Here is a 13,882-nt window from a genome sequence, read left to right on the forward strand (position 1 = left end):
GAGCAATAGTTTAACAGTTTACGGCACAGTCTTACAGTTAGAAAAACAATAATATTAAACTTAACACATCCAGGCTGTAACAAGGAATCAGCGATGAAGTGAAGACCTTCAAATTGTCCTGCGAGTCCAGCTCTTTGTCTCATGTTGGACGTCACTGCAGTCTGTCTGGATCAGCTGGAGGAAAACTATAGGCAGACAAATAGACATGTCAAATAATGTTATGTAACATACTTAATATAACTCTTATGAGTGTTCAACAGCTCATTATTTATTTAATTAAAAACATATTATATTAAATTACTCCAATTATATATATACTGTCATTAATGTTGTTGCAAGCCATAAATGTTTCCTACGTTATGTGGTGGAATAATATATTTTTCAGTTTGACACAGTTTAATTTAAAAATATCTTCCCTTTAAATTGTAAAACTTCAACATTATTACTGTGATAAGCACCCGCTAGCAAGGCGGCGAATTAGCCGGCGGCTAACCCCACTAGCCTCCGCGTTAGCTCACGGCTAACTGCCGCGGCTAATTCGTGTTTAACTCCCGCGGGTCCGCGGTTAAATCCCGGTTAGCTAGCGGTTAAATCCCGGTTAGCTCGCGGTTAGCTCGAGGCTAGCTCGCGGTTAGCTCGAGGCTAACTCCGCGGTTGAGTCCGCGGCGGTTAGCTAGCGGCTAGCTAGCTCCGTTAGCTCCGCTAGCTTGCTAACATACATGAGCTATGCTGGAAGGCTAGTCGTCGGCTAAATCACTGGGCGGCTAGTAGTTAGCGTCTGTTACCAGTTGAGCTATTCACTGACCTAATAAGATGAAGGAAACGGGTCAGGGATGTTGTGTCAGGAGTTTCAGCAAAGCAGCCAGATATAATTTGTGTTTAAAATAAAGGAAAAGGTCAAACATGACTGAGAAATTTTCATTCAGTCAATGAGAAGAGCTATAGCTAAGAGGCCCAGCAGCTGTGTGAAAGCACCAAGGGAGACAGCTATGGTTTGGGGGGTTTTAATGTTTTGGCAGATCATGTTTTCCACTGAGAGCTCTTTTCCCGCCTCTCGTCCCCTCCTGCTGCGTGTGTAAGCTGGTTGGGGTCTGGTTGTCATGGCTACCAGGGTCAACTGACGCTGAAGTCGCCTTCTCTCTCTCACCTCTGCCTGAGTCAGAGGGAAAGTGCAAACTAGGATTTGCCCTCCGAACAAATGCTCATAAATCAAAAACTACAAGTCCTATCGGGAAAATGAACACATCGTGAGCGTCAGCCGAGGGTTTTCTACAATTTAGTGTTGTTCCCACGCGCCTACTGCGAAAATTGTGGCCGTAGTCGTTTTAGAAAAAAAGTATGCGACGTGAAAAATCGTCGAAAAATCGCTCTCGCTTTCCACATACACACACATGGGGAAAAATTCGAAAACTGGTCGGCGCACTCCTCGCTCGGAGGAGCCTGCAGCCCAAACCGTACGTCCCACACAAATAAAACCCACACCATCTGAAAGCCAACAAAAATCCCTACGTTTTTACGTATTTTTTACCTCTGAACCTCAAAATCTGTGGCCACCACGTGAGATTGAACCTTTTTTTTTCACAATATCACCGAAACTCTGAAGTTAGAGTGTCGGTCAGAGTGGGCCCATAGAGCCCCATTATAAACGCTGATTTTTAATTTTTTTCCCCAAATTTCACCAAAACGTAAACTGCGACCCTGACCAAACCGTAAAAGGTATCGAAACGCCGTTTTCAGGAAGAGAAAGCTACACTTCCCGTGCCTCGTACAAACTTCCAAGCAAGTTTCTACTACAAAGCATGGCCGAGTAATCACTCGACAAAGCCAAGCTGTAAATTTTGGAATGTTGCCGCTTTTTTCGGGCTTCTCCATTCATTTCAATGGGAAATTTGTCGCAGTTTTTTCGCGACTACGTCGCGAAAAAATCTTGTTTGAAAGAACTGTATAGAAGCACACCGAGTCCGATCGAGACGCACGTTTTGATGTATTTTGTGTCTGTGTGCGACGAACGGTATTTGAGTTGAAAAGTTTCGAAAATCCGTAGGAAAAAGTTTAATAATAATAAGAAGAAAAAACGTAGTGAAGAACAATAGTTTGCAGTGCTTCGCACTGCAAACTATTGACTCCCATAGCTTTGCTATGAGGGTCAATAGTTTGCATTGCGTAGCACTGCATCACTAACTAGAAAATTCCCGCGGAAATTTTTGAAGTGCCGAGTGGGCTGTTGCCGGGGTTCTGTATTGAAAAAGCACACCTCAAATAGCCACAAATGTTAGCAATTAGCATGTCTTTACATGCAGTCAAGCATTAGCCGCTAATGTTAGCAATTAGCATGTCTTTACTACCATGAGCAGCTGGCACGCTGGATGCTCTTGGTAGTAAAGCATTAGCCACTAATGTTAGCAATTAGCATGTCTTTACTAAGTAGCATGTCTTTACTACCATGAGCAGCAGCTATAACAAAAAGCACAACTCAAATAGTCATTTAAGGCCTGGTTCCTACTGACAGGATGGGTGTGAGTTTGATGTCATGCAGGGTACAACAAACCAAACAGGATGAGGAGGATGCAGTAGGCCTGGCTGAGAGAGAGAGACACTGAGAAGGGTCGTCCTTTATGCTTCGCCTTCTACAAACTGAAGGACAGGTACAGGCAGCAGACCCCTCCCAGCTCCACCTGAAAGCCAGCATCAAATAAGGAAGAGAGCGAGACGGATCGTCACACCCCCACCTTTAAGAGGGGTGTCCTCACTAGGATCCCCAGACAAAGAACAGCAAATCGTGATAATTGATCGTTAATCATAATAATTTTAACAATAAAACTCATTACTCCTGCCTGAGCAATAGTTTAACAGTTCACGGCACAGTCTTACAGTTAGAAAAACATCAATATTAAACTTAACACATCCAGGCTGTAACAAGGAATCAGCGATGAAGTGAAGACCTTCAAATTGTCCTGTGAGTCCAGCTCTTCGTCTCACGTTGGACGTCACTGCAGTCTGTCTGGATCAGCTGGAGGAATACTATACGCAGACAAATAGACCTGTCAAATAATGTTATGTAACATACTTAATATAACTCTTATGAGTGTTCAACAGCTCATTATTTATTTAATTAAAAACATCATATATTAAATTACTCCAATTATATATATATACTGTCATTAATGTTGTTGCAAGCCATAAATGTTTCCTACTTTATGTGGTGGAATAATATATTTTTCAGTTTGACACAGTTTAATTTAAAAATATCCTATCCCTTTAAATTGTAAAACGTCAACATTATTACTGTGATAAGCTCCCGCGAGCAACGCGGCGAATTAGCCGGCGGCTAACCCCACTAGCCTCCGCATTAGCTCACGGCTAACCACCGCGGCTAATTCGTGTTTAACTCCCGCGGGTCTGCGGTTAAATCCCGGTTAGCTAGCGGTTAGCTAGCGGTTAGCTCGAGGCTAACTCCGCGGTTGAGTCCGCGGCGTTAAGGTAGCGGCTAGCTAGCTCCGTTAGCTCCGCTAGCTCGCTAACATACATGAGCTATGGTGGACGGCTAGTCGTTAGCGTCTGTTAGCAGTTTAGCTATTCACTGACCTAATAAGATGAAGGAAACGGGTCAGGGATGTTGTGTCAGGAGTTTCAGCAAAGCAGCCAGATATAATTTGTGTTTAAAATAAAGAAAAAAGGTCAAACATGACTGAGAAGTTGTCATTCAGTCAATGAGAAGAGCAATAGCTAAGAGGCCCAGCAGCTGTGTGAAAGCACCAAGGGAGACAGGGATGGTTTGGGGGGTTTTAATGTTTTGGCAGATCCTGTTTTCCACTGGGAGCTTAAATAGTGGCTAGCGCTGACGCGCTAGCTGCTCTGCTTTCTCTGTCTGTCATTTTACACACGCAGATTCAAATTAAGTGCTAAGAACTACTAAAATGGCTGCCTAATGTTAGCATTAGGTTAATGCATGTCTTTAATTTTTAGTGGCAAGAAATTAGTGGCTAGCTATTCGCTAACATGCTAATGGTGCCACTAATGCTACCACCAATTTCTACCACTAAAAATTAGCATTAGCCGCTAATGGTAACAATTAACATGACGCGCTAGCCACTAATTTTAACATTGGTTTAGTGTTAGCATGTCTTTTAAGCCACTAAAAATTAAATACATGCTAATTGCTAACATGCTAATTGCTAATATGCTATTCGCTAACATGCTAATGCTGCCACTAATGCTACCACCAATTTCTTGCCACTAAAAAGTAGCATTAGCCGCTAATGGTAACAATTAACATGACGCGCTAGCCACTAATTTTAACATTGGTTTAGTGTTAGCATGTCTTTTAAGCCACTAAAAATTAAATACATGCTAATTGCTAACATGCTAATTGCTAATATGCTATTCGCTAACATGCTAATGCTGCCACTAATGCTACCACCAATTTCTTGCCACTAAAAAGTAGCATTAGCCGCTAATGTTAGCAATTAACATGACGCGCTAGCCAATGACAGACAGACACCTGTCATTGTTCAACTTAGGTGCCAAAAGCCAAAATGGCTGCCCCACATACCAGTTACTTATGTCAGTTGGAAGTTTCCCGCCTCTTTCTGTGGAGACCCTCCTCTTCTGCTGCGTGTGAGCGTGTGTATGCCCGTTGGGGCCTTGTTGTCACGGTTACCAGTTTGAATTTCAGTTAGAAGATGGCTAGAGGGAGAGAAAATGCTGAAACAAACCTCCTCGAACAGGAAGGCCTTGTGGCCAAACCGTGTTTCCAATCATTGAACCGACTTCACTTTGGGCATCTTGAGTCTTTCCTGAACGTCTAGATATGCAGTTTGTGGGTAAAATGAAGAAATGTGAGCTATAAAGAGCGATTCAAAGAAAGGATTGCTTCTGCTTTGCTCCAGAAATTTAACATGGCAGTCTATGAAGCTGTGGATGGGTGTTGCTGGCGCATCTTTGCGTCTCACGCCAAAACTATAAGACTTTACAGCTTTAGCAGACGAATTTGAGCGAGAAGACAAATTTTCCTACGTTTCTATGTATAAATTATGTCTGAGGTGTGAAATTTGTGGCCACGGGAGCAGTTTCTGTTTTATTTTTTGCCTATTTTCTTCTCTCCTCCTCACTCTACCTGCCACTCTAGCACCAACATTCCGCGCAATACACACCCATTATAAACCCTGAAATTTGAGTAAAAACCTACACAACTCTGAGGCTTCATAGTTTAAAAACGGTAAAAGTTGTCGATAAGTGAAGTGAATCGCTGAAGAGAAGGCAAGAGTACCTACGTTTTAAAATTTAAATGGAGTCTCTCGGTGAAAGTATGCCAGAGCAGTTCATTGTTGAAAATGTCTGTTGATTTTTTTTTTTTTTCGGGCTTCTCCATTCATTTCAATGGGAAATTTCTCGCGGTTTTTCGCGAATAAATTCGCGAAAAACTCGTCAATCCCTTATAAAAGTAATAGCACGGGATTCGGGATCAAAACACACGTTTTGATATATCATGTGTTGGGGTCCTCTCGCCGGTTCGGGCCGCATTAATCGGCGAAAAAGGGCGGAAAATGAATAATAAGTAAAAAAAAAAATAAAACTGCAAAGAAACACGCAGAAGATCACGAGGCCACTCCTCCCATAGCTTGCTATGGGAGGAGTGGCCTCGTGTCATAGGCACTCGGCACTAATAATAAAAAGAAAAAACGTAGTGAAGAACAATAGTTTGCAGTGCTTCGCACTGCAAACTATTGACTCCCATAGCTTTGCTATGAGGGTCAATAGTTTGCATTGCGTAGCACTGCATCACTAATAAAAAAAAAAAAACATTGAAATTATAATAACATGAGTAATAGAACAACTAGCCAGCTCTTATGCCTATCCAGGTGAGCATGTTCAGTAGACATTATTTAGGACCTAAATAATATTGCTAGCCATTTTGCTGTCCTGAACACTGGCAGTTCTCTGCGCATACGTTGTCTGTCACTGCTTGATCTCGAGCAGTACCGCGGGAAGTAGGGGTGCTGCAGCACCCCCTGCTGGTGGGGCTGCTGCACCCCAAAAATGTATTTACCCAAAAATAAATACACGAAATAAAGTGAAAAAAGTGGGGGAAAAAATAACATGCTAAAAGTTAAAACTGGAAACACTAATAACTATAAATTGTTGCAGTCTGATCAGCGCCAACCCAGAGAGGAAGGCCACATTTGGAGTTGTGTGATGCAGGCGGTAAGTCACGTTTCTTTTTCAAATGCTGCAACCGCGCAGCACGACGCCTTTACGCAAGGTGTTCAGCACCACAGTTACACGGACAGCTGTGACAAATTGTTTACTGTTGCCAAAGTGATCAGCACCATAAACAGTTAGTACACGGACTCTGTGACACATTGTTTGTTCTGGTTCCACTATGTACTATGTGTATGTAATATACTGTTTTGTGCAAGTTAAGATTTTTGCACGTTTAATTAATGTGGCCGAGGCTCCGGGTTCATTGTTATTGCAAACCTACGACCAATCAGCTCTGAATTATCTTTGAATTAAAAGTTCCTTTCGGTTTTCGATTGAGAACTGATCTCTTGCGTTTCATGATTTTCTCTTTATTTCTAATAATGAGATTCATATCAGTGTGTATACTACACGTAGGCTACACATGCTTCACTGTATCATTGTGTATTTTATGGGTGGCTTCGTGAATAAATAACGCAGTTGACTATGTGTCACCGCTGCACGTAACAATATTGCCATGGTGTCCCACACTGCAAAAGGACTCCGCGGCGGATCCGCCGCGGATGTATGGCGGCTTCCGGAACGGACCCGCGAAACGGACCCGTATCGGGATCCAGATGCACTCAGGAACGGATCCGCTACGAAGGCGGATCGCGGATCCGCCGTGGCTCTGCGCTGCATCCGCTCCGCATCCGCGATTAAAGCCTCACCTCCGCCGCGGGTCCGTTTGGGACCCGCAAATTGATACATACCGCGGACCCGCAGCGGACTCATAAAGGCTCATCCGGCCCGGGTCCGTTTTGGACCCGTTTATCTCATTTTCAAAATCCCTTCTGTTCTTGTTGTAGGATAAAATTTTTATTAATGTATCGAGTTGCAGCGCCGAGATTTTTTTTTTTTCTCAGCACCCCCTGCTGAGAATATGTTCCCGGGGCTATGATCGCGAGCATGTGATGGAAATATCAATTTTTAACTGAAAAAATCAACAAAATACCAGATGCAGACATGCTATTATTTTCCAAAATGCAATTAAAAAAAATAGGCCATGACGACTTTTGGGGATTGTCTCATAGGGCCGGTTCAAGTGGTGGGGGGCAAAGGGGCTGGGGGGGCCGGTCAAAGGGGGGTGGCGGGCCGGAGTCGGCCCGCGGGCCGTAGTTTGGTGACCCCTGCTGTGAAGTATCTTCAGATATTATTAAATGTATTTATAACTAAGGTTTAAGTCTCTACACTGGTGTAAAATCACAGAGGCAGTGTCCTATACTGAATTGAATTAAATTAATGCTTTATTGTCATTATACATCAGTACAACAAAATAGTATGCTACATCTGAACAGTACAAAGATAAAAACACAAACATAGATACCCGTTCATACAGCCACCAATATCCACAATCATACAAACATTTTCTCATTCATTTATTAATTTTCCTGCAATAAATGAAACCTACCTATTGACTGTATGTTCTTTCTTTTGATGTAGTACAATAGTACTACTACTACTACTACTATGAGAATGCCAAATAAAACCACCACACTGATGATGATGGTCCCTCCTTCAAAATTTGAAGTTAGTCCTCCACATACAGAATCAGTTGACGTAGTTCCTGGTGTTTTCAGATGAAGGTTTATTGATTCTAATCTGGAATAACAGAGACATGTTTTACCTGAAAATGTACAGAAATAAAAGAAGACATCCAATGTGTCTCCATGTGTGAGGTGAAAATCCCCCCCATCCTCCAGAGGACAAGTGGTTACAGAAAATGAATGAACGAATGTTTTAGTGGCGTTCTACAACTGGCCTAGTCTCAGTAGTTTCTGCTTCCTCAAAGAATCAAACGACAACTGCGTCAAGTCCACCTTGTCTAAAGCTAGAAAGACATTCATTACACTTTTGGTGCTCTTTACTACCATCTAGTGGCCAGAAATCACCATATGCAGCTTTAATGAGAAAACTGTCACAAAGATCAGTTTCCTTAAACCAACCTTTTTCCTTGATGTATTGTCCTGGATGACAGACCGTGTGTTTCTGTGCTGCTTCACATTGGTCCTGCAGAAACAAAACTCCTATTCTGTTTAATCTGTTTCTGATTTAAAGATAATTTCAGTGGTTAGAACAACTTTAGAAAATGTGACACAATAGTCTCTTCAGTTTATGAATTCATAGGAAACATCTGCATAAATTAACTTGTCTGATGTGGATTTGATGTAAAATTCACCAGTTGATGTTAGTGATGCAGAAAAAAGGAAAAACATTCCTACTGAAAAATGTACCTGCATCACAGTTGGTGCATGGGAAGAACCGCTAACATCCATTAGCTTTATCCATATAAGTCCATTCTGCCACTTACCGATGACGACAAAAGTAGGAACCAACTGACAAAAAACATCAACGTAAAAATCAAAATCTAAAAAAGAAAAAGAAAAAGAAAAAGAAAAAGAAAAAGAAAAAAAAGTAATCAACTACCTTAGTTATCTTAACCATGTATTCGTGGTGTTACGGTCCAGTAGTTTTTTGGGTTTTTTTGCTTTTATGCTTGTGCGCCAATGTTTGTGGTGAGTGGCGTGCCCTGTGAGACATTAGCCCCATTAACTTATGTGACCGTATTTCTTTTCTTTAATTCCAATTAAATTCCTTAAAATTTTGATACTGAACTCAACTTAATAAGTTTTCGAAACTTAAACTTATTGAAATAGTTGGCAAGTCAAAATTTCAACCCTGGAGTGTTATTGTACGGCTTAAGGAGACTTTTTTACTTTTGTGAAAATCTTTCAAAATTTTAAATTTCATGTAGAAAATCAAAATAAATGAATTTACCAATTTACCGTTGCTCTTAACCAGTCTCTATCGAAAATATATTCTAAGCTTCGATGCCTCAAAGACAGATCGTATCAGTGACATCTAGTGGTCAGCTGCAATTATAGCAGTCACGGACTGAATCACATGCAGTCAAGTCATTCTTAAGCAGCTTTGTCAACATTTTAAAATGTGAATAGACTTATTGCTTGAAACTTGATTCGGATATCACACATGCTGTGAAGTGAGATGACAAGTATTTCAACATCAGTGTTTTGGAGATATGACTGGAGGTTTCTGAGAAGTGCTTATGCAACTAGATGTACCACATAGCGGTACACAACATGACCGCCGCTCAGTTTTACACATTCTCTCCACAAAAATAAATGACACTTGTCAACTTTCCTGTATTTCTGTTTGTGCAATTGTATGTGTGTGTGTGTGTGTGTGTGTGTATGTGTGTGTGTAGAATCTGTGGATGTGCGTGTGTGTGTATGTGTGTGTGCCTACCTGTACGTGCGTGTGTGAGTGTGACAGTATTATTCTTAACCTGCAACTCTTCCCTCAATAACACCATTTGCAGGTTGATGGATATACAGACACTAAATGTACACATAAATTCATTTATTTTATAGCCCGCCATGATTTTGTGTGTGTTTTGTGTGTGTGAGTATGTGTGTGTGTGTGTGTGTGTGTGTGTGTGTGTGTGTAGTTCTCCCTTTCCCTTTGTCCCCCACGCGTCATACTGTTTTCCACTGTTTCCCTGTGTTTCCTACCTCTGGTCTTGTTATGTTATGTTCTTGTCTTTTTGAAGGTTTTGTTTTTTGTTTTTGGTTCACTTGCCATCTCAGCAGCGCGTTGTGTTTCCTTTTGTTTAATTAAATTTAATTAAAAAGTTGACAGGTATTTTGGGCCACTCCTTGTGAGCAAACTGCTCCAGCTGCCTCAGGTTTGAAGGGTGCCTTCTCCAGACTGCATGTTTCAGCTCTATCCATAGATGTTCAATAGGATTTAGATCATTGCTCATTAAAAGGCCACTTTAGAAGTTCAAGTATGTTGTTCTCAGCCATTATTGGGTGTTTTTAGCTGTTTGTTTTGGAGCATTATCCTGCTAGAGGACCCATGACCTATGACTGAGACCAAGCTTTCAGACGATGATCAGCACATTTTGCTCCAGAATGCCTTCATAGTCTTGAGATTACACTGTACACAGCACAGAAACAAAACTTCCTGCACCAGATGCAGCAAAGTAGCCCCAGAACTCAAGACAAAGGCTCTGAAGAATGTGAACCCCCACAAGGCGGTGGGACCCAATGGAGTGCCTCCCAGAGTACTGAAGGCCTGTGGGGAACAGCTAGCCGGTGTGTATGCTGACATTTTCAACATGTCATTATCCCAGGCTGTAGTCCCCCGTATCTTTAAAACCTCCACCATCATACCAGTCCCCAAAAGACCAGACACACCCTCCCTAAACGACTTCAGGCCAGTGGCACTCACACCAGTCGCCATGAAGTGCCTAGAAAAAATAGTCCTCCTTGTTGTATAGTGATTTCTATATTTTAACTAAACTGTTGACTCTGAGAGCCCTGCACAAGATTTATGCACAAATGGCCAAATTAAGAACCTTGAACCTTGAACCGAGCCTCCTACATGTTTTACAGTAGGTACAGTGTTGTTTTCTTTGTATGCATCATTTTTGCGTGCATAATAGAAATAATCTCCCAGGATTAGGAGGATTAGAGGAGGAGCATTATGATTTATTATCCTGTGATTTTCTGCAGTAAAGAATTTTACCAGAAAAGCTGAAGTTCTCCAAGATGTTCTTCTTGAAGTCTTGTTATATAGCAGGTCCATTTTTTCTTGAACTGAAGACATCTCAGTGAGATTTGGGATGAGGTGAGTTTGAACATCCAAAACATCAGAACAACATTCATTCATTCATTCATTCATCTTCTATACCCGTTTTAGTCCTGTTAAGGGTCACGGGGGTCTGCTGGAGCCTATCCCAGCTGTCATCGGGCGAGAGGCAGGGGTACACCCTGGACAGGTCGCCAGTCCATCGCAGGGCTAACACAGAGACAACCATTCACACTCACATGCACACCTACGGCCAATTTAGAATCACCAATTAACCTAATGAGCATGTCTTTGGATGGTGGGAGGAAGCCGGAGTACCCGGAGAGAACCCATGCAGACACAGGGAGAACATGCAAACTCCACACAGAAAGGCCAGCCGGCCCATAGATTCGAACCGGTGACCTTCTTGCTGTGAGGCATCAGTGCTAACCACCTCGCCACTGTGCCGCCCCAGAACAACATCTGTAAGAAAAATTAAAGGTTTACAAAAACTGCATTTTCCAGCAGGAATCCTGGTTATACATTGTAGTTACAGTTACATATATCAATAACAGAGTACATTCACTATACAGTTGAGTTTCAGTTTATAGATTTCACTAAAAGTTTGGACACACCTTCTCATTCAGTGGTTTTTCTGTATTTTTATTATTTTCTAGATTGTAGATTAATACAGAAGACATCAAAACTATGAAGGAACACATGAGGAATTGTGTAGTGAACAAAGAAGAATTAAGAAAACCAGAATGTGGCTTTGATGACAGTTTTGCTGACTGAAATTGAGTCATCTTCCTCTTCTGTAACCGCTGTGAAGCGACGCGGGGGGAGGTAAACTAAATAAAAAGAGCATTATGGATATATATGGCTTCCGCATTTTTATCATGTATCTTTTTGATGATGTTCCTTTAGAGATTTATGGTGGTTTTGTTACGGATAGATTAAAAATTACTTTTGTCTGAGCGCTGAACACGTGCTCTGAAAACAAAATGGAGGACGTAGTTCCGTTTTCTAACAGTTGTCGTTTATATTTCAGTACCTTCGTGTTACATCAGACAACTCTGTCCTTCACTCGTGTCGTACTTCTTTGTTCGACAACTCCACCCTGGTATTATGAAGAGTACAACACCATGAAAAAAAAGGAAGAGAAAGACGGAAAAGAAGAACAGTTAGAGGACTAACAACAAACACTCAGACTAGACTTCACTCGACTCAGTGAATTGTCGAAGGAGAAATGTTTCCCTCTCCTTCAGCCCAGGTTCTTTATATCTATTGGAAAGGCTAGTTTAACTATGCACAAATCACTCAACAACTGTCGATAGGTTTACTTTAGATTCACGCAGAGAATTGGTACAGATCCAGCGCTGGGGCTTCTCATCAACCTCCTTACTGGCGGTCGGTCTGGTAGAGGAAGCCCGGAACGGAGCAGGCACAGTTTTATTCTAACTAGGCTCCACCCGAAGACAATGGGAGGAGCGCGGCCTTTGGTTTATCAGTAGTTTTCCACCCCGGCTCTAACTGGTTTCTACAAGGTAAAACATTAAAGTGTGGTGCATTCTATCTAAGTGAGCTAGGCTGCAGCAAAGCGGTAAATAACCCCATTTATGATATGATAGCAGAAGAGTGCTTCTTCCTGTTTTTGACCTTGCATAACCCTTTAATATCCAACAGAATCTAAATAATAAGTTAAATATTACAGTAAACAAGCGGTTTAACTCACTGGTGTTCATTGTGTGGCTGATATATTTTATTCACAGGATATGATGACGCTTTTTTATTAAGTTTTGTTTTTGTTTAGAAAGCATTTATTTTTTCTTTTGCAATTCTTGTTGCTCTTATATATTTAACTTATTTAACTTCTCCAACTTGTTCTGCTACTTTTGACATATTTTGTATGGGGTGGTGGAGGGAGCAGCGTACGACAACACCGGTTCAAGTGACTCACTAACCTGTAGGCAGGTATGAACAATGGATTTTAGTTTTATATTCTCCACATGTACTTTCAATATTTAATAGTCATGGTAACACAAGTGGTTTCCTGACTGTACAGTTATGACTGGCACCGACCTTGAGGTATTTTGTTACTGTGAAGTATCTTCAGATATTATTAAAAGTATTTATAACTAAGGTTTAAGTCTCTATACTGGTGTAAAATCACAGAGACAGTGTCCTATATTGAACTGAATTAATGCTTTATTGTCATTATACATCAGTACAACAAAATAGTATGCTACATCTGTACAATACAAAGATAAAAAAAAAAAATAGAGAGATACCCATTCACACAGCCACCAGTATCCACAGTCATACAAACATGAGAACATTCATTTATTCATTCAGGGGGTGACACAGGGAAAATATGCAAACTCCACACAGAAAGGATTCAGACTCAGAACCATCTTGCTGTGAGGCATCAGTACTTTAATTAGTTAATTCAATCCTAAATCTCTACCAATGAACTTTTAAAATATAAACAAAATAAAATTAGAACTTACAAGGCTCTATCTGTGCCAAAACATTTAAAATATGCAACAGAAGCAAATTTTGCCTTCAAACACCACAACTTGCAAACACATACAGTTGCAATCAAAATTATTCAACCCCCACTGCAAATAAGGTTTATTTGCAAAATGTACAAATTAGCAAAGGTTTGCAATAAACAAATCAAGCAAGAGCAACTTAGATAGCTCAACACAACTAATATTACAAGTGGTTTCTCCAAATTCAACACAAAATGCCACTTTTAATGACCACTGCAGTGTCAGAATTATTCAACCCCCTGAATAGAATTCCTCATGAGAGTACATATTTGGAAATCAGGTGTGATTTGAAGCTCCCCTGATGCAACCAATCAAGGTCTTTATTATTTGCATCAGTTGTGCTTGAGCTAGAACACCTCAAATACCTAGACTGTTGATGGTGATGTTGTATTGCATGTTGGAAATATGGCTAAGTCAAGAGAATTGTCCAAAAAATTCAGAGAAGAGATTATTGACTTACATAAACAAGGAAAAGGTTATAAAAAGATAGCAAG

The sequence above is a fragment of the Chelon labrosus genome (assembly GCF_963514085.1).
Source record: "Chelon labrosus genome assembly, chromosome: 10".
Classification (NCBI taxonomy): Eukaryota; Metazoa; Chordata; class Actinopteri; order Mugiliformes; family Mugilidae; genus Chelon; species Chelon labrosus.